The sequence below is a fragment of the Tachyglossus aculeatus genome, chromosome 4 (assembly GCF_015852505.1).
Source record: "Tachyglossus aculeatus isolate mTacAcu1 chromosome 4, mTacAcu1.pri, whole genome shotgun sequence".
Classification (NCBI taxonomy): Eukaryota; Metazoa; Chordata; class Mammalia; order Monotremata; family Tachyglossidae; genus Tachyglossus; species Tachyglossus aculeatus.
In genome coordinates, this window is record NC_052069.1 from 122,615,548 (window position 1) to 122,637,148 (window position 21,601).

The window sequence follows — 21,601 nt, forward strand, 5'->3', positions numbered from 1 at the left end:
TTGGCAGAGCTGGGATTTGAACCCATGACCTCTGACTCCAAAGCCGATGCTCTCGCTACTGAGCCACGCTGCTTCTCATACAAGCTTATCAGGTTGGACACAGTCCATGTCCCTCATGGGGCTCACAACCCATTTTACAGATGAGGCAACCAAGGCAGAGAAGTAAAGTGACTTGCCCAGAGTCACGCTCCAGACAAGTGATGGGGTTGGGATTAGAACCCAGGCCCTAATGACTTCCAGGCTAGTGTTCTATACACTGAGCCATTCTCCTACTCTATTGTCTGCTGGGTGACCTTGAGCAAATCACTTCATTTCTTTGTGTCCCAGTATCCTCATCTATCAAATGGGGAATAAAACTATGTGCCCCATGTGGTAGAGGGACTTTGTCCAACTTTATTAGCTAATATCTACCACAGTTCTTTGTACAGTGTCTGGCACATGGTAAGAGCTTAACAAATTTTATTAAAAAAAAAACAGAACAAAAAATCCCCATTAAAAATAGACCCAGGCACAGTGGGAAACAAAGGGCAAAAGTACCCCAAAGGACAATATTTACATGCACATAGTGTAGTAATAAAATGCTACCACTACTCAAGTTACTTTTAAATACCACTTTCGTCATCTGATATTCACCTCTACACCAAACCACCCTCATAGCCTTAATCTCATAATTACTAGAATATGCAGCACTTCTAAATATCGCAAACTCCATATCCTATAACTCCATTTCTGAATGACCATTTTCTGACCAAAAGCTTTTACCTCACCTACATTCTCTCCACCTTTCCCTAATTTATGACTGTGCCCATACTAGCTCCTCTGATTTGTCTCTGGTCCACAGGAGATGCTTGAGTCCATCCTAGTCTACTCAGAAATCCACAGTTGTCCTGGGAAACCCAGGACAACTTTATAGCTTGGAGGTTGGGAATCAAGCAATGCCTACAACCCATCTAATAAAATCATTGTTCAAAAAACTGACCTTGAGATATTGGTGTTTAGTGAAAGCCACATCAAGAAATTGAGAGGCTGAAATCTATGCTTTGTTTTTTGTTTGTTATGCCTTCTTTCATTTGAATATTCTTCTTTCCTCCATATTGCTGATAAAACATCATAACTTATCGTTAGACCCTTAATGAAATATGTATGGAAATCTAACTTCCTTTCTGTTTCAGGACCAGGTTGTATCTTTCAAATAAAGCATAGATTTATGGAGCTTCAGATTAGTGCCACTAATATTTAACACTAATGTCAGTCCCATTAGCAACATGTGTAGGAAAGCTCTGATTCATGGGTCACAGCAGCCAAAGATAAACATTTAAGAAAAATGATACAGAATAAAGAGGGAAGTAGCAAGGAAGGTCTGATGTTTGTTCACATATATGCAGTAGCTGAAGTCATGGGAGCAGATGAGCTCCTGAAGGAGTGAGGGTAAAGTAAGAAGAGTAGAAGACCCAGAGCAGAGCCTTTTAAGGAGCACACAGAGTTAGGGGGTGAGAGACAAAAGAGAAGTCAGTGAAAGAGACTGAGAAGGTTTGATTAGAGGGGTAGGAGGAGAACCAGGAAAGAACTGAATCTGTAAAAGCAAGGTTGGAAAATATTTCCAGGAAATGGGAATTTCCGGTAGTGTCACGTGGCTGAGAGATCAAGGGGGATTAAGATAGAGGGACTGTCTCTATATGTTGCTGTTTTATACTTCCCAAGTACTTAGTACAGTGCTCTGCACACAGTTAAGTGCTCAATAAATGCGATTGAATGAATAAATGAATGCAGGCATGCATGCATGAATGAATAGAGAAGCCGCCATTAAATTTGGTAAGGAAGAGTTCATTAATGACCTGGAAGTATACAGTGTCAGTGAATTGAAGGGGATTAAAACAGATTGAAATAGATCAAGAAAGGAGTTGGAGGGGAAGAAATGAAGGAAGCAGGCATATACAACCTGTTCAAAGAATTGCAATACGAAGGAGATGTACTTTTAATAAAGATTTTAAGGAGGGGAGAGTGATTGTCAGATTTGAGGAGGGAGGGCGTTCCAGGCCAGAGGCAGGATATGAGCAAGGGGTTGGCGGTGAGATAGATGAGACTGAGTTACAATGAGTTGGTTAGCATTAGAGGAGCAAAGTGTGCAGCCTGGGTTGTAGTAGGAAATCAGAGAAGTAAGATAGGAGGGGGAGCTTTATCAGTTCGCTTTCCCCACATGCCACCCAACATTGACTCATCATCCCATTACTATCTTTGAGGACTTCCTGGCTGTACCCAGAATCTGAGCAGGCTCAGAGTGACTCATGTTAATTAATAATTGGGGAATTTGTTAAGTGCTTATTATAGGATGGAGCACTGTATTGAGCACTGGAGTAACTATGATGCAATCAGATCTGACACACTCCCTGACCCACAGAGGGTTCAGAGTCTAACGGGAAGAAAGAACAAAAATTTAATCCCTATTTTACATATGGGGAAACTGAGACTCAGAGGAGTTGGATTACTTGTTCAAGGCAAAACAACAGCCAAGTGGCAGAGCCAGTATTAGGGCCCTGGTTTCCTGACTCCCAGTTATATGTCCTTTCTACTAGATCATGATCTTGCTATTCTAATTAGGGAAGCAGCATTGCCTAGTGGTTAGAGCATGGTTCTGGGAGTCAGACAACCTGTGTTCTAATCCTGGTTATGCCATTTTTCTGTTGTGGGACCTTGCCCAAGTCACTTAACTTCTCTGGACCTCAGTTAACTCCTCTGTAAACTGGGGGTTAAAGCTTTGAGCCCCAAGTGGGACATGGAATGTGTCCAACCTGAATATCTTATGTCTACTCCAGCCTTAGAACAGTATTTGACACATGGTAAGTGTTTAAATAATACCACAATTATTATTATTATTATCATTCTTATTCTGCTGAAACTCAGAATGTGCACAAGGGAACCAACAAGAGACTAAAATAATCCTGTTTTAAGCTTTCAGGTGATGGCCTTTGGCTGATCTGAATAAAATGCAGCAAAAATTCATATTGAAAATTCTCAGTTTGGGTCATTAAAAAGAAATATGTAACAAATGGGGAATTATTCTCAAAAAAAGTTTACTTTGTCCCAGATACTCTCAGCCAGTGAAATTGGGCCCTTTACTCCCAGCAATGATCTGGATTCCCATTAGCCAAAATTGTGTAGTCCCTTCAGGAAAGTCATATTTGCTCCTGAAATATCCAGCTAATTGAAGCCAAAACATGTCTTTTTGGCCTGAACTATCCAGATCATTTGCTGACAAGGGGATTAGCTCCCTCTTGAAAACACTGAAACTTTAAACTTTTGGCATATCTTGATAGGAACAAACGATTCAATGATTCTTACCTAAGATGCAAGACTCCTCAACAGTATCCCCTGAACTTCAGAATATGAAATTGAACTCTGTAAGAAAGATTTCTCTTATAGGAATTTACCCTCTAAAATTTAGAAGTCTGCACCAAAATTTGCACCCTATCAGCCAGTGACTAACCCAAATGAAAGCTAATTCAATGGCTAAAAAAACCCTACTAATTGCAGAAGTTGTACCCGAAAATATTCAGTACTATGAACTTTAATTTGGGAATGTGAACTATTGCTGACCCACACATTATGAATAAGCCCATTGAAATGATGTCAGATCCAACAGTGTATCATATCCCAAAGGCCTTCCCAAACCCATCTATCAATCGTGCTTTGAGTTTTCTTTTTCTTAATCTGAATACTACAGTAAAGATGAAACCACAAAATTGCACTCAGCAATGAAGCAAAGGATTATGACAGTCTTGAAGACAGAACTCACCAGATGCGAATGTGCTCCATGGACCTCACATTCCTTAAAAAAACTTCAGTACTTGGACCAATCAGTAGGATTCAGAATGGAATTTGGGATATAAGTGCATGAAATCTGGGAAATATAGTATTAAATAGAACTTAGACCTTCCAAAGAACAAAATTATATCTAGTATGATGATTTGGGCTAAAAGCCAAATGAAGTGGAGACCTGAAAATTCATTCAATCGTATTTATTGAGGACTTACTGTGTGCAGATCACTGTACTAAGCTCTTGGGAAGTACAAGTCGGCAACAAATAAAGACGGTCCTTACCCAACAATGGGCTCACAGTCTAGAAGGGGGAGGAAGACAACAAAAGAAAACATGTAGACAGGTGTCAAAATCATCAGAACAAATAGAATTAAAGCTATATGCACATCATTAACAAAATAAATAGAATAGTAAATATGTACAAGTAAAATAGAGTAATAAATCTGTACAACTATATACAAGTGTTGTGAGGAGGGGAAGGAAGTAGGGCAGGGGGTTAGGGAGGAGGAGAGGATAAAGGGGGCTCAGTCTTGCAAGCCCTGCTGGAGGAGGCTAGCTCTCAGAAGGGCTTTGAACCCTTTAGGGTCATTGAACTCTTGAACCCTTGAACCCAGAGAGCTAGCTTGGCGAATGTGTGAAGGGAGGGCATTCCAGGCCAGGGGAAGGACGTGGGCCGGGGGCCAATAGCGGGACAGGCGAGAACGAGGTACAGTGAGGAGGTTAGTGGCAGAGGATTGGAGGGTGTGGGCTGGGCTGTAGAAGGAGAGAAGGGAGGTGAGGTCAGAGGTGGCAAAGTGATGGAGAGCCTTGAAGCTGAAAGTGAGGAGTTTTTGCTTGATTCGTAGGTTGACAGGCAGCCACTGGAGATTTTTGAGGAGGGCAGTAACATGCCCAGATCGTTCCTGTACAAAGATAATAATCCGGGCAGCAGCGTGAAGTATAGACAGAAGTGGGGAGAGACAGGGGGATGGGAGATCAGAGAGGAGGCTGATGCAGTAATCCAGTCGAGATAGGATGAGAGATTGAACCAGCAAGGTAGCGGTTTGGATGGAGAGGAAAGGGTGGATCTTGGCGATGTTGTAGAGGTGAGACTGGCAGGTTTTGGTGATGGATTGGATGTGTGGGAAATCCATCTGGTAAGTCGGATTAAATAGAAAAATAGTGAAAAGAGCATGGGTCTGGGCATCAGAAGGACCTGCGTTCTAATCCCGGCTCTGCCACTTGTCTGGTCTGTGACCTTAGGTAAGTCACTTCACTTCTCTGTGCTTCAGATACCTCATCTGTAAAATGGGGATTAACACTGTGAGCTCCATGTGGTGCACGAATTGTGCCCCTCCTGATTAGCTTGTGTCTACCCCAGTGCTTAGTATAGTGCCTGCCACATAGTAAGTGCTTAACAAATACCATTAAAAAAAAGAGCCATCCCTTTGCTGCCTACTTTGTACTATGCCAGTCTGTCTTCCATAATTGTCAGCTAATTTTCAGTTAAAATATCACTTTAAATGAAGCTCTGGCTTCTTGCATTTTCCAAGCCTTGTTTCTGTCCTCTTGCTTTGGCCAGCCAATGTCAGCTCATCATATTAGCTGTTCACCTATGCTACTGCTATCCATTCTACATACATACTTGACTAAGTCAAGCTGTGATGAAGTGAATGGAACATCACCATTTCATTCCAGGTTCATATACTTTGTGATCGGGTCCCACCACCTAATGTGGGATAATAGTAATAATAATGATGGCATTTATTAATCACTTACTATGTGCAAAGCACCTTTCTAAGCACTGAGGAGGTTACAAGGTGATCAGGTTGTCCCACGGGGCTTACAGTCTTAATCCCCATTTTACAGATGAGGTAACTGAGGCCCAGAACAGTTAAATGTCTTGCCCAAAGTCACACAGCTGACAATTGGCAAAGCCTGGATTTGAACCCATGATCTCTGACTCCAAAGCCCGTGCTCTTTCCACTGAGCCACGCTACTGATGTGTGCTTAGTGCAGTGCTCTGTACACAGTAAGTGCTCAGTAAATACTGTTGATTGATTGGTACCTAAACAATACTTATGTTCAAGCTGCTGGATGCCGTGTCTTTGGTGGGTCCAAGACTCATCATCACATAGAATGCTGGACAGTACGTGGCTCTGCAGACCTCCATTTTAGTTTGATGTTTATGTTTTATAGCCTTAATCAAAACGTCAGCTCTACTAGAAGTAAAATGAATCTGAAATCTCTCAAAAAACTGTATTTCTTGAAGTGTCCAATTCAGCAAATAGTTATCTTTGGGGAAAACAATTCCAAATTCCACTGTTTGTCCCCACCTTTACTCTAATAGGAAAGACCAAGTCAATTTGAGACCATCCCAGTAATAGCATCAGATTTCATAGATGAGAATGAATAGCAAAAAGCATTTTAGTGGTGGGAAAGGAATCCACACTATACCTCCTTTCTTAGGATTATGTCAATCCTGTCTCCATGCCTCCTGGCTAGATCACGCCATCTCTTCCTTTTCTGGAAACCAAGCTAGGTGTTTGTTGAACACGTTTAGTTTTGCTTCGGTTGCCCTTTTTCCTAACCTCTTCCATATGTTTACCCTGCTCCATGGATGGGGTTCTGCCTAAATTCCTTTTTTGTTCTGAAAAGATTGGGGCAGCAACCACAGCTCTGGCATTTCCTCATATTTGGTAACTTGTATTAGTGCCTCGGTGACATTTTGACATAATCCATCTGCACTGAATTGCTTCTGCTTATCTTTTAGTGGAACGAAAATGAAAATGTTTACAAACTTTTAAAATCCCTTACTTGACAAACTCTCTAAAGTACTACGGCCACTGCTGGACAGTCTCCTGATGCTAAGGCCAAGCTAAATGTTTCCACCCACAGATTCTTCATGCTTAAGGATCACCCAAAAACCTTATAGGGCTAATTCCTAATAATTGTGGAATTTGTTCAGTGCTTATTATGTGCCAAGCAGTGTACTAAGCACTGCAGTAGATTTAAGATAATCAGGTCAGGCATAGTCTCTGCTTCACAGTCTAATGAGGGAGAACAGATATTTAATCAACATCTTACAGATGAAGAAACTGAGAAATACACCGAACCAACTATCTCTCCAGGTGCCTAGAGAGGGAAGGAGAAAAGGGTAGAACGAGAAAAGGGTAGAACGAGAAAAGGGTAGAACTCCTAGAATGAGTTGTCTAAACCCACTGCCTCTAATTCCTCAATGCCAACTCTCTCCTTGACCCACTCCAATCTGGCTTCCGTCCCCTACACTCCACCGAAACTGCCCTCTCAAAGGTCACCAATGACCTCCTTCTTGCCAAATCCAATGTCGCCTACTCTATCCTAATTCTCCTTGACCTCTCAGCTGCCTTAGACACTGTGGACCATCCCCTTCTCCTCAACATGCTATCCAACTTTGGATTCACAGACTCCTTCCTCTCCTGGTTCTCCTCTTATCTCTCCGGCCGTTCATTCTCAATCTCCTTTGCAGGCTCTTCCTCCCCCTCCCATCCCCTTACTGTAGGGGTTTCTCAAGGTTCATTTCTTGGTCCCCTTCTGTTCTCTATCTACACTCACTCCCTTGGTGAACTCATTCACTTCCACGGCTTCAACTATCATCTCTACGCTGATGACACCCAAATCTACATCTCTGCCCCTGTTATCTCTCACTCCCTCCAGGCTTGTATCTCCTCTGCCTTCAGGAAATCTCCATCTGGATGTCTGCCCACCATCTAAAACTCAATATGTCCAAGACTGAACTCCTTATCTTCCCTCCCAAACCCTGCCCTCTCCCTGACTTTCCCATCACTGTTGATGGCACTACCATCCTTCCTGTCTCACAAGCCTGCAACCTTGGTGTCATCCTCGACTTTGCTCTCTCATTCACCCCTCACATCCAATCCATCACCAAAACCTGCCGGTCTCACCTGCACAGCATCATCAAGATCCACCCTTTCCTCTCCATCCAAACCACTACCTTGCTGGTTCAATCTCTCATCCTATCCCGACTGGATTACTGCATCAGCCTCCTCTCTGATCTCCCATCCTCCTGTCTCTCCCCACTTCAGTCTATACTTCACGCTGCTGCCCAGATTATCTTTGTACAGGAACGATCTGGGCATGTTACTCCCCTCCTCAAAAATCTCCAGTGGCTGCCTGTCAACTTTCGAATCAAGCAAAAACTCCTCACTCTCGGCTTCAAGGCTCTCCATCACCTTGCCCCCTCCTACCTCACCTCCCTTCTCTCCTTTTCATTCAGTTGTATTTATTGAGTGCTTACTGTGTGCAGAGCACTGTACTAAGTGCTTGGGAAGTACAAGTTGGCAACATATAGAGACGGTCCCTACCCAACAGCGGGCTCACAGACGAGAAGGGGGAGACGGACAACAAAACAAAGTGCATTAACAAAATTAAATAAATAGAATAAATATGTACAAATAAAATAAATAGAGTAATAAATATGTACAAACATATATACATATATACAGGTGCTGTGGGGAGAGGAAGGAGGTAAGGCGGGGGGGATGGGGTGGGGGAGGAGGGGGAGAGGAAGGAGGGGGCTCAGTCTGGGAAGGCCTCCTGGAGGACGTGAGCTCTCAGTAGGGCTTTGAAGGGAGGAAGAGAGCTAGCTTGGCAGATGTGTGGAGGGAGGGCATTCCAGGCCAGGGGGATGACGTGGGCTGGGGGTCGACAGCAGGACAGGTGAGAACAAGGCACAGTGAGGAGATTAGCAGCAGAGGAGAGGAGGGTGTGGGCTGGGTTTGAAGGATGGGGGCGATGCGGATGTGTCCAGATGACATGAATGGACTGGAGCAATCTGGATGTGACTGGCAGGCATTCAGGGACTGGAGTTATCTGGATGTGGCCCTCACCTTCCCTGCTGGCACAATCAGAATCTCTGTGGGCTGCGGACCTGCCAGTCTTGATCCATGCCGGCTCTGCATTTGGGGGCTCAGGGGCTCGTGGCTGCAGGGTGTTTTTCGGGCTCATGGCGGCAGGTAGGGTTTTGGGTCCATGGCTGCAGGAAGCGGGCTGCTCTGTATGTGCTCACTACAACCCCTTCCACCACCTTCTACAGCCCAGCCCACACCCTCTGCTCTTCTGCCGCTAGCCTCCTCACTGTACCTCGTTCTCATCTGTCCTGCCATTGGCCCCCAGCCCACGCCCTCCCCCTGGCCTGGAATGCCCTCCCTCCACACATTCGCCAAGATAGCTCTCTTCCTCCCTTCACAGCGCTACTGAGAGCTCACCTCCTCCAGGAGACCTTCCCAGACTGAGCCCCCTCCTTCCTCTCCTACTCCCCCTCCCCACAGCACCACTTGTATATATATATATATATATATATACAAGTACAGATTTATTACTCTATTTTATTTATACATATTTACTATTCTATTTATTTTGTTAATGATGTACATATAACTTTAATTCTATTTGTTTTGACAATCTTGACACCTGTCCACATGTTTTGTTTCATTGTCTGCCTCCCCTTTCTAGAGTGTGAGCCCATTGTTGGGTAGGGACCATCTCTATATGTTTCCGACTTGTACTTCCCAAGTGCTTAGTACAGTGCTCTGCACACAGTAAGCGCTTAATAAATATGATTGAATGAATGGATGAATGGATGAATGAATGAATGAATGAATGAATGAATGAATGAATGAATGAATGAATGAATGAATAGAGATTAAAGATGAAGAACCGGAGAGAGGAAATGGGGTCCATTTTAAAGCAATGGGCAAGAAGTAAAGAAAGAATTTATGGGAGGGGAGAAGAAAGAGGAAAGGAGAGGTGGGCAGTTTGGGGAATCTTTCCAGACCTTTTCATACTATGTCCCAATCACTGTACTAAGTCCTGAGTATTAAATAGAATAGTAAAAATCAAATTAAATAGTTACAAGGTAATCAGGTTGTATACAGTTCCTGGCCCACGTGGGTCTTACATTCTAAGTACTAAAGAGAATAGGTATTTAATCCCCGTTTTATAGTTGGTGGAGAAGTTAGGTGACTTGCCCAAGATCTCACATCAGACAACTGACAGACCTGGGATTAGAACCCAGATCTTCTAATTCCCAGGCCTGGGCTCTTTCCACTGGGACATACTGCCTTATGTTTTCCCATTAGAAATCACACCTGGAGACAAATTTTAAGAAATTAGACACCCAGAGGTGTCCTCAGGATCCTTGCATTCTTGCTTTAATTTTTTTCCTATCAAAAACATTGTGTCCCAAAATTTTACATTTTTAATTCCTATCATAATTCCTTGGCTTTCTGAACAACAATCCCCAAGTGGTTAAGGAATCAGGATTCCTTCTTGCTGGAACTTATTCCCTACAGATATGAATCTCACACAGTGCATTCACAGACTCCAGGGTTTAGAAATCTTAACGGATTTAAATTAGAAGTGAGGCAGTTTAATGACAGTCAAATTTTAAATAGGATTTAAATAGTACTTTTATTTTTAGCATACAAATAATCCAAAATAGCATTAATATTTGAGCAACAGCATTTAGAAGAAATATTTTTTACGCTATTTATCAAGTGCTTACTCTAACTAGGCACTGTACTGTGCTGGGGTAGGTACAGGCTAATTAGTTTGAACACAGTCCCTATCCTCCTTGGAGCTCACAGTTTTAATCTCCATTTTACAGATGAAGTAACTGAGGAATGGAGAAGTTAAGTGACCTGCCAAAGATCCCATAGCAAACAAGTGGCAGAGCTGGAATTAGAGCCCAGGTACTTCTGTTTCCCAGGCCCATACTCTGTCCACTAGGCCATGCTGCTTCAGTTAACAAACACCTATCCCTTAAAGATGGTGCCTGTCCAACAAGGGATAAGTTTGCACTCCCCAGCTATCTTTTATATCTCTGTATTAAGATCTGAGGTTTCACTACTCTCTGTTCCTCCTGTTGTTCACAGCCCTTCATGGGAAACCCTTAGTTTTCAGGTGCTCTCTCTTTGGATACTTCCCTCAGGATTTTCAGATGACTGATGATATTAATGATTATAATAATGATGATAATAATAATAAAACCAACAACAGTAATAGTAATAATAAAGACATTTATTAAGCATATTATACACCAAGCACTGACCCACAGGGAGCTCACAGTCTGTGGGAAGGAGAACAGGCATTTCACCCCCATTGGACAGAGAAGGAAACTAAAGAACAGAGAATTTAAGTGACTTGCCCAAGGTCACACAAAAGGCAAATGGCAGAGCCAGAATTAGAACCCAGGTCCTCTGACTCCCAGGCTTGCGCTCTTTCAAACCTCATAATTGAACAATCTCCACCAATTTGGCTCTGCAACCCCCTCTATCTGAAAGATTTGGTTAGAGAAACAATGTGGCCTAGTGCATAGATAGAGCTCGGACCTGGGAGTCTGAGGGACCTGAGTTCTAAACCGGGGTCTGCCACTTGTCTGTTGTTTGACCTTGAGCAAGTCATTTAAAGTCTCTGGGTCTTAATTACCTCAGCTGTAAATTGGGGTTTCAAACTGTGAGCCCCATATTGGACAGGGAATGTGTTTGACCTGATTACCTTGTATCTACCCTAGTGCTTAGAATGGTGCCTGGCATATAGTAAATGCTTAACAAATACCATAAAAAAAAGAAATGCTTCAGTTGCCGTACCTTGTCTACTCTCCTAGTTTCTAGTCTCCTCTCTCTCTTTCCCAGCACTTAGTACAGTATTTTGCTCATAGTAAATGCTTAATAAACACTGCTACTATTATCACTACTCTCTCCACTTCAGCAAGGTGAGAATAAAGAGGCAGCATGAGGCCTTCCACATTTTTAGAATTTTGAATTTGGGGTGGTAGACTGTAAGCTCATACTCTAGACTGTAAACTTGTTCAGGGCAGGGAATATGTCTGTTTATTGTTATATTGTACACTCCCAAGTGCTTCGTACAGTGCTCTGCACATAACAGGTGCTCAATAAATAAGAGTGAATGAATGAAAGGTTGTGGCTGTGGATGCTGCAACTATTGGACCCTTAGCACTCCTGTCTGGGCAGTGAGGAGAATTAAACTGCTCCTATAGCCACAGTGCTCTGTAGTTCCTATTGTATTCATTCTTGTTCCTGTTCTTTTTTTAATGGTTTTTGTTAAGTGTTTATTGTGTGCCAGGCACGGTACTAAGCTCTAGGGTAGATGGAAGTCAATCAGATTGGACACAGTCCCTGTCCCACATAGGACTCACAGTCTTTATCCTCATTTTACAGATGAGGTAGCTGAGGCACAGAGAAGTGAAGCAACTTGCTCAAGGTCACAGAGCAGATAAGTGTTAGAGCTGGGATTAGAATCCAGGTCCTTCTGACTTCCAGGCCCATGCTCTACCCACCAGGCCATGCTGTTTTATTGTTGTTTCTTATTGTTCTATCTCTCCTTATGTATCTGTCACCAACCCTCACCATGTTATTCATAAATTGTGAGTCCCTGGATGGCTAGGGACTAGGTCTAATTAATAATAATAATAATAATGGCATTTATTAAGCGCTTACTATCTGCAAAGCACTGTTCTAAGTGCTGGGGAGGTTACAAGGTGATCAGGTTGTCCCTCGGGGGGCTCACGGTCTTATTCCCCATTTTACAGATGAGGTAACTGAGGCACAGAGAAGTTAAGTGACTTGCCCAAAGTCACACAGCTGACAAGTGGCGGAACCGGGTTGTGAACCCATGACCTCTGACTCCAAAGCCCGTGCTCTTTCCACTGAGCCATGCTGCTTCTCATATTATCATCTGTGTACCTTTTTTCAATACTTACTATAGTACTTCTTTAAACCCAGTAGATGTTTAGTAACCACTACTATTACCACTACTACTACTACTACTACTACTACTACTACTACTACTACTACTACTACTATTGTGCTTCTTCTGAATTAATCAATTGATCAATAGTATTTATTGAGCACCAGCTGTGTGTGCAAAACTCCACCAGCTATCTCCTTTCCCTTTGCCCCCTTATATTCATGAATTTTTCTTTTGGAAGGGGTGGCCATTAGCTCTCTTCCTGTCTCCCTGTGTCAGCTAGTTCTGTATTGACCATCACAGTGAAAAAGTGAGCAGTAATGAAATAGAATGGAGAAAATGAGGAATGTGGGAAGGAGACAGACCAACATACCCAGTTCAAGTTTAAAGCAAAGCTCTCTGAAAGCCTAGTGAGGACTACAAGTCATTAAAGAATCTAAATCAGATTCCAAGAGTCAGGGCTGGAGTCTAAGACCAGTTGTCAACTTTTAAAGCTGCACTCTGGCGCCAGAGTCAGGAGAGTTAAGGGTTTGGGCATGTGAAGAATGCCTAGCAATCCAGGACTAAAGACTGGCCACATCCTTGGGAACCTGTGGTCAGCAACATACTAACCAGGCATCTGGAACAAAACAATCTGGGACTGGAGAATCTCCCCATGGACAAGGCCACAAAACCCTAAAGTTAAAATGGAAAAAAAAAAATGAAGGAATCTCCTATACTTGGGAGTAGGCTCTGTACTAGGGGCCCAAAGCAATGAGAACCAAGGAAAAAGTTCTTACTGGGGTTACTGGAATTGCTAAGTGCCAAGTGCTAGAATAGATACCAAATTATCCGGTAGGACACAATCACAGTCCCAGTCTAAGAGGAAGGGAGAACGGGTATTTTATCTCCATTTTTCCGATGAGGATACTGAAGCATAAAAAATGTAAGTGACTTATCCAAACCCACACAAAAGGCTAGTAGGCTAGTACTAGGGCAGGTCCTAAAGTAGGTCTCTTGACTCAGCTTCCTGTAATCTTTCTGTTCAACCTCTCTGCTTCCTGCTCTGGAGCTACATGAGCCTCTATTCAACTCTGCTAGAGGGCATTGTGTTTCATCCCCATTTTACAGATGAGGAAATTGAAGCACAAAATAGTTAAGTGCTTCTATCCACCTCTGCTAAAAACTCCTCACTCTTGGCTTCAAGGCTCTCCATCACCTCACCTCCCTTCTCTCCTTCTACAGCCCAGCCTGTACCCTCAGCTCCTCTGCCACTGGCCTCCTCACTGTACCTTGTTCTCACCCGTCCCGCTGTCAACCCCCAGCCCACGTCCTCCCCCTGGCCTGAAATGCCCTCCTTCTGCACATCCGCCAAGCTAGCTCTCCTCCTCCCTTCAAAGCCCTACTGAGAGCTTACCTCCTCTAGGAGGCCTTCCCAGGCTGAGCCCCCCTCTTTCCTCTCCTCCTCCCCACCCCCCCACCCTACTTCCTTTCCCTCCCCTCAGCACTTGTATATATGTTTGTACAGATTTATTACACTATTTATTTTACTTGTACACATTTACTATTCTATTTATTTTGTTAATGATGTGCATCTAGCTTTACTTCTATTTATTCTGATGATGTGACACCTGTCCACATGTTTTGTTTTGTTGTCTGTCTCCCCCTTCTAGACTGTGAGCCCATTGTTGGGTAAGAACCATCTCTATAGTTGCCAACTTGTACTTCCCAAGCACTTAGTACAGTGCTCTGCACCCAGTAAGCACTCAATAAAGTTGATTGAATGAATGAATGCTAGAGTGTATTCTGTTTTGATGTCTGTGTGACAAGAGTTAGGGAACAAGCAGTCTGGCAGCTTCTTGGGCCCTGGATTTTTTGTGTGTGGGGGAGGAGAGGGGATGGGGAGAGAGGAGAAGAATCTGAAATCAGAATTACCTATCCCAGGCTACCCTCTCTGGTTTTCCCTTCCCCAGATCAAGCCAAGAGTGCAAAGGATTTACCTTAGCCTGAAAAGTTGACTATGGTTGTATCAATTTTCTCTTTTGTTTTTCCTTGAGAAAACTTGTACCTTCAGAGGCCAATCAGAAAAATATACCATCTTAGGAATGAGTTGTTATTGAAATTCCCAATCGAAGTCAGGAAAGCATCTACATTTGTCATAAAAATGAGAGGGAGGAATGAAAGCAAAAGACCCAGATACCCTTTTCATCTGCCGCACCTTTTGTTCTAAAGCCAATCCTGAACATTAGTATAATAATGAGTCAAATTACTGCAGCCAGGGGACCCTAACTCTCCCCAGGTAAGGGGGAGGAGAAAAGTGGTGCGATCCTCTTTGGACATACCCTGTGTGCTAGGGACAATGCAATGTTTCCTTCCACGGGACCAAGGGCTCTGAATGGTGAACTTTTTGATTCAACCATTTGGGAAAGATGTATCATCTTACTGCTTTTCAAGGATAGAGACTCAATTCCCTTCCCAGTGTTTTATCACCGTTAGACATGACCACATTCTCTTAGTCAGTCAATCACACTTACTGATCTACTGTGGGCACAGAATTTCCCTAAATGATGATGATGGTGATGATGAAGGCATTTTTTAAGTGCTTACTATGTGCCCAGCACTGTTCTAAGTGCTGGGGTAGAAACAATGTAGATTGTCCCACGTGGAGCTCACAGTCTTAATATGCATTTTACAGATGAGGTAACTGAGGCAGAAACAAGTCAAGTGATTCACCCAAGGTCACACAACTGATCAGTGGAGGAGCTGGGATTAGAACCCATGACCTCTGACTCGCAAGCCTGGGCTCCTTCCACTAAGCCATGCTGCTTCTTGAATGTCTACATGTGCAGAGGCAGTTGAACTGAGCACCCACTGTTGTGCAGAGCACTGAACTGGTGAAGCACTATACTGGAAGATTACTTTTGTAGAGCCATTGTTCTCAACATGCACTAGCTCCAGAACACTGTACTGAGCTCCCATTCAGCACAGAGCATACTGTACTGCTTGCTTCCTGTGCAGAGGACTATATGGGGTACACTCCTTATGCTTATTGACGTATAGGCAGAGAACTGCTTTCTTCTGTTTGTTTTGAGGCTGTAATAATTGGTGGATGTCCCCTATCCTGGTAGTGTGAGACTTCATGAGCAAAATATACCTGCAAGTCAGCATAGCCTAGAGGAAAAAAGTGGACTGAAATGCAGAGGATCTGGGTTTAGTCCCCATTACTGAGGACTGTGGGCCTGATTATCTTCTATCTACCCCAGAACTTAATAAAGTGTTCGGCACATAGTAAACACTTAAAAAGTACTTTTATTATCATCATCATTATGATGCACTGAACAAATAGCACAATTATTGTTATTAGAATTACTGTCCTCCTGTGGGACCTTGAGCAATGACTTATGTTTCTGCTTCCTTAATTATACAGTGTTGCTAAGGTACCCACTCTCCCTTCCTCTTAGATTATTGACCACAAGTGTGATGGGGACTGGGACTGAAAGGTTATCTTGTGTCTATCCAACACTTAGTACAATGAATGGCACACTGCTTCTCCCTGTGTACCCCTTTCCTGATTTTGTAGACTACAATTCTCTCCTCCTCTGTGCTGTAAGTTTGTTGAGGGCAGGGAATGTTTCTACCAACTCTTTTGTACTGTACTCTCCCAAGTGCTTAGCACAGTGCTCTGCATATAGTAAGTGCTCAATGAATACCATTTATTGATTGACTGATTTGCAGCCTGTATCTTTTCAGACTAATGTAATCTTTTCGGTCTATGGATGACAACCATCACATTTTCCCTATATCCTCTGGAACCATTGTCAGAGACTGAATAACCACTGGTCTGAACTAGTGATGATGGACTCTCCCATTGGAATCACATATGCACCTTAGTCCAATCACCAGAGTCACAAGATCCAGCTTCTAATACTAACTTGGCCACTTCAGCTGTGTAACAGTTAACTTCTCTGAGCCTCAGTTTCCGCAACTGAAAAATGTGAATTCAATACCTGCTTTCCCTCCTACTTAGATTGTGAATCTCATGTGGGACAAGGATTGGGTCTGGACTGTCTATCTTGCATCTTCCCCAGCCCTAAATTCAGTGCTTGGCATACAATAAGTGCTTAACAAATACTCTAACATCTGTCCTTTCCTTTCTATCCAAACTGCTACCCCCTTAATCCAAGCATTTATCCTATCTTGCCTTGATTACTTATCAGCCTCCTTGCTGACCTCCCTGCCTCCTGTATCTCCCCTTTCCCACCCATATTCCCTTCTGCTACCCAGATCATTTTTCTACAAAAATACTCAGTCCACGTTTCCCCACTCCCTGAGAACTTCCAGTGGTTGCCCATCTGCCTCTGAAAACAGAAACTCCTTATCATTGGTTTTAAAGCATACAATCATCTTGCCCCCTCCTACTTCACCATGCTTCTTTCTTATTCCAATGCAGCACGAACTCTTTGCTTCTCCAATGTCAACCTACTCACTGCACCTTGATCTCATCCATCTGGCCACCCACCTCTCACCTAAGTCCTTCCTCTGTCCTGGAACACCATCCCTTTTCATATCCAGTAGACAGTTACTCTCCCTACCTTCAAAGCCTTATTGAAGACACATCTCCTTCAAGAGGCCTTCCCTAACTAAGCCCTCATTTCCTCTTTTCCCACACCCTTCTATGCCATCCTGACTTGCTCCCTTTATTCACCACCCCTACCCCTAGCCCCACAACACTTATGTATATATCTGTGATTTATTATTTATATTAATATATGTGTCCCCTTCTGGACTGTAAGCTCATTGTGGGCAAGAAATGTGTCTGCTATATTGTTGCGTTGTACTCTCCCAAGCACTTAGTAAAGTGCTCTGTACACAGTAAATGCTCAGCAAATATGATTGATTGATTGATTTCTGGGTGGAGTTGTTTAATAGACAAATGTCATATTGGTCTTTAGAGGGTCATCATTTTCTTCTTTTTCCATCTTTTCAGTGTTCCCCCTTAGACTGTAATCTCTGTGTGGGACAGCTACTGTATCCAGCCTGTTTATCTTGTGCCTACTTCAGTGCTTAGTCAAGTGCATTGCACCCAGTAGGTGTTTAACAAGTGCAGCAATTATTTAGAGATTTGTGCCAGTCACAGGGGACCCAGAGGATCAAGGTGGGGAGGAGAAAAGATTTATGAAGAGGTTTATGTCAATCACAGGGAAATGCAAATGTTTTCTTATGTTAATATTGTTATCAGCTACATCTTTCTCTTTATTTAAAAAACAAAACAAAGCAAAACAAAAAAACCTTCAAATGAGAATGAGCCAGAAGGCTTAGTTGGGTAGGCTTTACATTTCCTCTGTAGCTTTCAAACATTCACCTTAACTTTTCCATTGTTTCCCTGTCTGTTGATTTGTTTATTTCCTCATGCAGACTGTTCTTTTCAGAGTAACATAGGAAGTGAATTACCAACAGACTCACAGGTTGCTACACAGCATGACATTCAGTTACAGCTAAAAAGTCTATGCCTTTTGGGTACACTAGATTAAAAAAGCATTTTGTCAGGTCCATGGGTCCCTTGTGCCCATGAAGCATGCTTTGCGTAACTTGTGAATACAGTTCAGCCATATCCTGAGTTCAAGGGTCTGAATTTGTGGAATGTGTCAAACCAGAACTTACCCCGTGCCAAGTCAAAGATTCTCAGATACAAAAAGTCTGTGTGGTCTGATTTTGTACCACTAATGTAATTCCATTGGCTTTTAAGAATATTTCAAAAAACAGTCTGATGTCGAGACTCAGATGCCAATGACAGTTTTTCTTTGTAGTTGTGGGTTATGTTTGGGCAAATATGGGTTGCTAAATATGATGGAGAGTGGAAGAAGCCACATCCTTAATCTCCCAAACCTGAATCCCTTGTGACAGTTGGGATGTCTCTTTCACTGTAGTTGACAGCATGGTTGTTACTTGTTAATATGTTTTGTTTTGTTCTCTGTCTCCCCCTTCTAGACTGTGAGCCCACTGTCGGGTAGGGATCATCTCAATATGTTGCCAACTTGTACTTCCCAAGCGCTTAGTACAGTGCTCTGCACACAGTAAGCGCTCAATAAATACAATTGAATGAATGAATGAAAAGAATGTGTTTTTATAAATTTTATCAATAGCTCCCCTACAATTCTATTTCAACCACTTATTGTGGGGGCATCAAGTCAGACAAATAAATGAGAATCTTAATAGCTGTTGTATCTTGAAGGTTATATGAACAGATCTGTGACAGTGGTTATTCAGATGGAAAATTGGATTGCATATCCATTTGCAGATCAAGACAAATGGTAAACATTCAGATAATGAAATCAGAACCAAGACTGTAAGGAAATCTTTGGATTTGAAGCTTGAAATGATGAGTGCTAGAAACCAACAGGAGGAAACGCTTGAGGGGGTGAAAATCGGCTTTTTGAGGGTAGTCAGAATATTTCTCAACATAGAATTTTTTTTTGCAGAAATTGAAACTTTGTTTATCTGCACTCTCGATCATCTTTGGCTCTTAGTGAGGGAGTGAGGTTCAGTGGACCTTCAAGGACTAAATAATACAGGTCAAGCAAAACTGGAAGCTTTTGGAGGAAGGTGGACTTTGGACAATATCAGATTTCCCACATAGATAATGCTAATCAGAGCATTTTTACTGAGAATCAAAACACTGGAAAGAGGTAGCCTGATCTAGTGAAAGGAACATGGGACTTGAAGTTAGGAGAATTGGGTTCTAACCCCAGCTCTTGTCACTTGACTGCTTTGTGACCTTTGGCTAGTCAGTTACCCTTTCTGGGCCTCAGTTTCTTCATTTTTAAAGTGTATTCATTTTTAAAGATGAGATTTGATTTCCATTTCCTTATAGTAAAATCTAATGTTCTCTACTTTGTCTTAATTGCTCTTGACCCTTCAGCTGCCTTTGTCTCTCTGGGTCACTTCCTCTTCCTTGAAACACTTTCAGGCTTTGGTTTTGTTGACATGGTGCTAACTTGTTTCTCAACCTGACTTTCTGGCCACTTTTCTTCAGTTTCATTCCATGGCTCCTCTTTCACCCTTGCATCCCTCAACTGTGGGTAACCTTGAAGAGTCTGTTCTTTTCTCTAGTCTTTTCCCTCTACACCTACTTTTAGGGGAGCTCATTCACTCTCATGACTTTAGCTACCACCTCTATGCGGATGACTCCCAAATCTACTTGACTTCACAGCTAACCTGCATGCCCACATCTGCACTGTTGCCAGGACATCTCCAATTGGATATCTCACTGGCACCTCAAACTTAATATGTCTAAAATAGAATCACTCATCTTCCCTCCTAAATCTATTCCCCTCCTTAACTTTCTCATTATCTCAGAATCATTTTTCCAGTTCCAAGAACCCTCAAATTCAGTGTCATCATTATCTCCTTCTCTCACATTCAATCTACTGCCAAATCCTGCTGGTTCTTCCTTCACAACATCTCCCAGATCTCCCTTTTCCTCATCCTGACAACCATCTCTTTCATCAAACTTTGGTTATGTCTCAGTTAGATTATTGGATCAGCCCCCCTCACTGGTCTCGAGTCTTGAGTCTCTCCCCGCTCCAATCTACACAACACATTACTGCAGGGATCATCTTCCCAAAGCTTCACTTAGCACACATCTCTCTGCTCCTCAAAAACCTCTAATGGCTTCCTGTGTCTCCCCACATAAAGTTGAGCCCCTCATAAATGGCTCAGCTCCCTCACCAAATCACCCTGACTCATCTCCTCTCTTCACCTGCTACTTACAAACCCACTCTCTTTTTTCCTCCCAAAGCTTAACCCTCCAACTGTACCTCAACATCCACACTTCCAACTCCATCCAGTCCCTCAGGTTGTTCACTGGCTTGGAACTCCCTCCCACGAAAACCCAGTTGACCTTAGTCCTCTCCGCATTCAAAACCCTCTTACAATTCCACCTCCCCTAATTTACCTTCCCTAGTTAATTACCAGCATCACAGGTCATGAAAACCCAACACACAACTTCAGCATTTATGGATTTACTTACACCCAACCTCAGCACAGAGCTTTCTGTGGTTATTGTATTGTACTTTGAGTTGCTTATTTTGATTACTCTTTTTGTAACTATATTTATGTCTCCCCTGTAAACTCTTTGTTGGTAGAGAATATGTCACTTGCTGGTTTGTACTTCCCAAGCATTACTGCTGTGCCTGTCACCCAGTGGGTATTAAAATATTGTTTTTACTCCCCCTAGAATTTGGATGGTGAATGCAGTATGGGACAGAAACTGTTTCGGATCTGATTATGCTGTATCTAGCCCAGTGTCTAGAACAGCACTTCACACATAAGAAGTGTTTAATAAATATCATCATCATCACCATCGTCATCTCTTGATGACTACCCAAATGGAGATGGTGAGAAGTATGAACTTAAAGTGAAATATTTTGGGGCCCCACTAATGTTAAGCTATCAAGGCTTTAAGCCTTAAACTAAGCATTTCCTGACTAATCTCCTTAATAAGCACTTGTGATTATGATTGGGCTTTAAGATCAAAAATGGAAGGAAATTTAGCAAAAAGAAATAATGATTTCCTGAAACATTATTAGGCTGAGAGGAGAAGAAAGAACATGCTTTCTCTGCAAACCTGCTTAGTATTTTTAATCTGATGATTTTACAGTGTCATTTAGGGTATTCACATTTTCTTGATGGCCTGAAATAATCCTGGTCATTCATACTTTTTGGAAACCCTGCTTGGGCTATAGGCCTGGATCACGTTTAGGGTTATCTTGATTACCTAAAGTACCTCTGGAACACTGTCTAAAGTGGAAGCTAGGCATTCTCAAAAATGCTTGTTGACCACTTATTTGTGTGTGTGTGTGTGTGTGTGTATTTCCAGTAAGTTTTTATCCCAAATCCATATAGTGAGTTCTTATTGAACATTAGCTAATGAAAAGGGAACCAGTGAAATTTGTGGATGTGAGGAGAATGGACAGGGCAATAGGAAAATCAAATATAATGGGACCATGGAAAATCCATGAAGACAAGAGTGCACCTCAACACTGTGACTTCCAGTTTC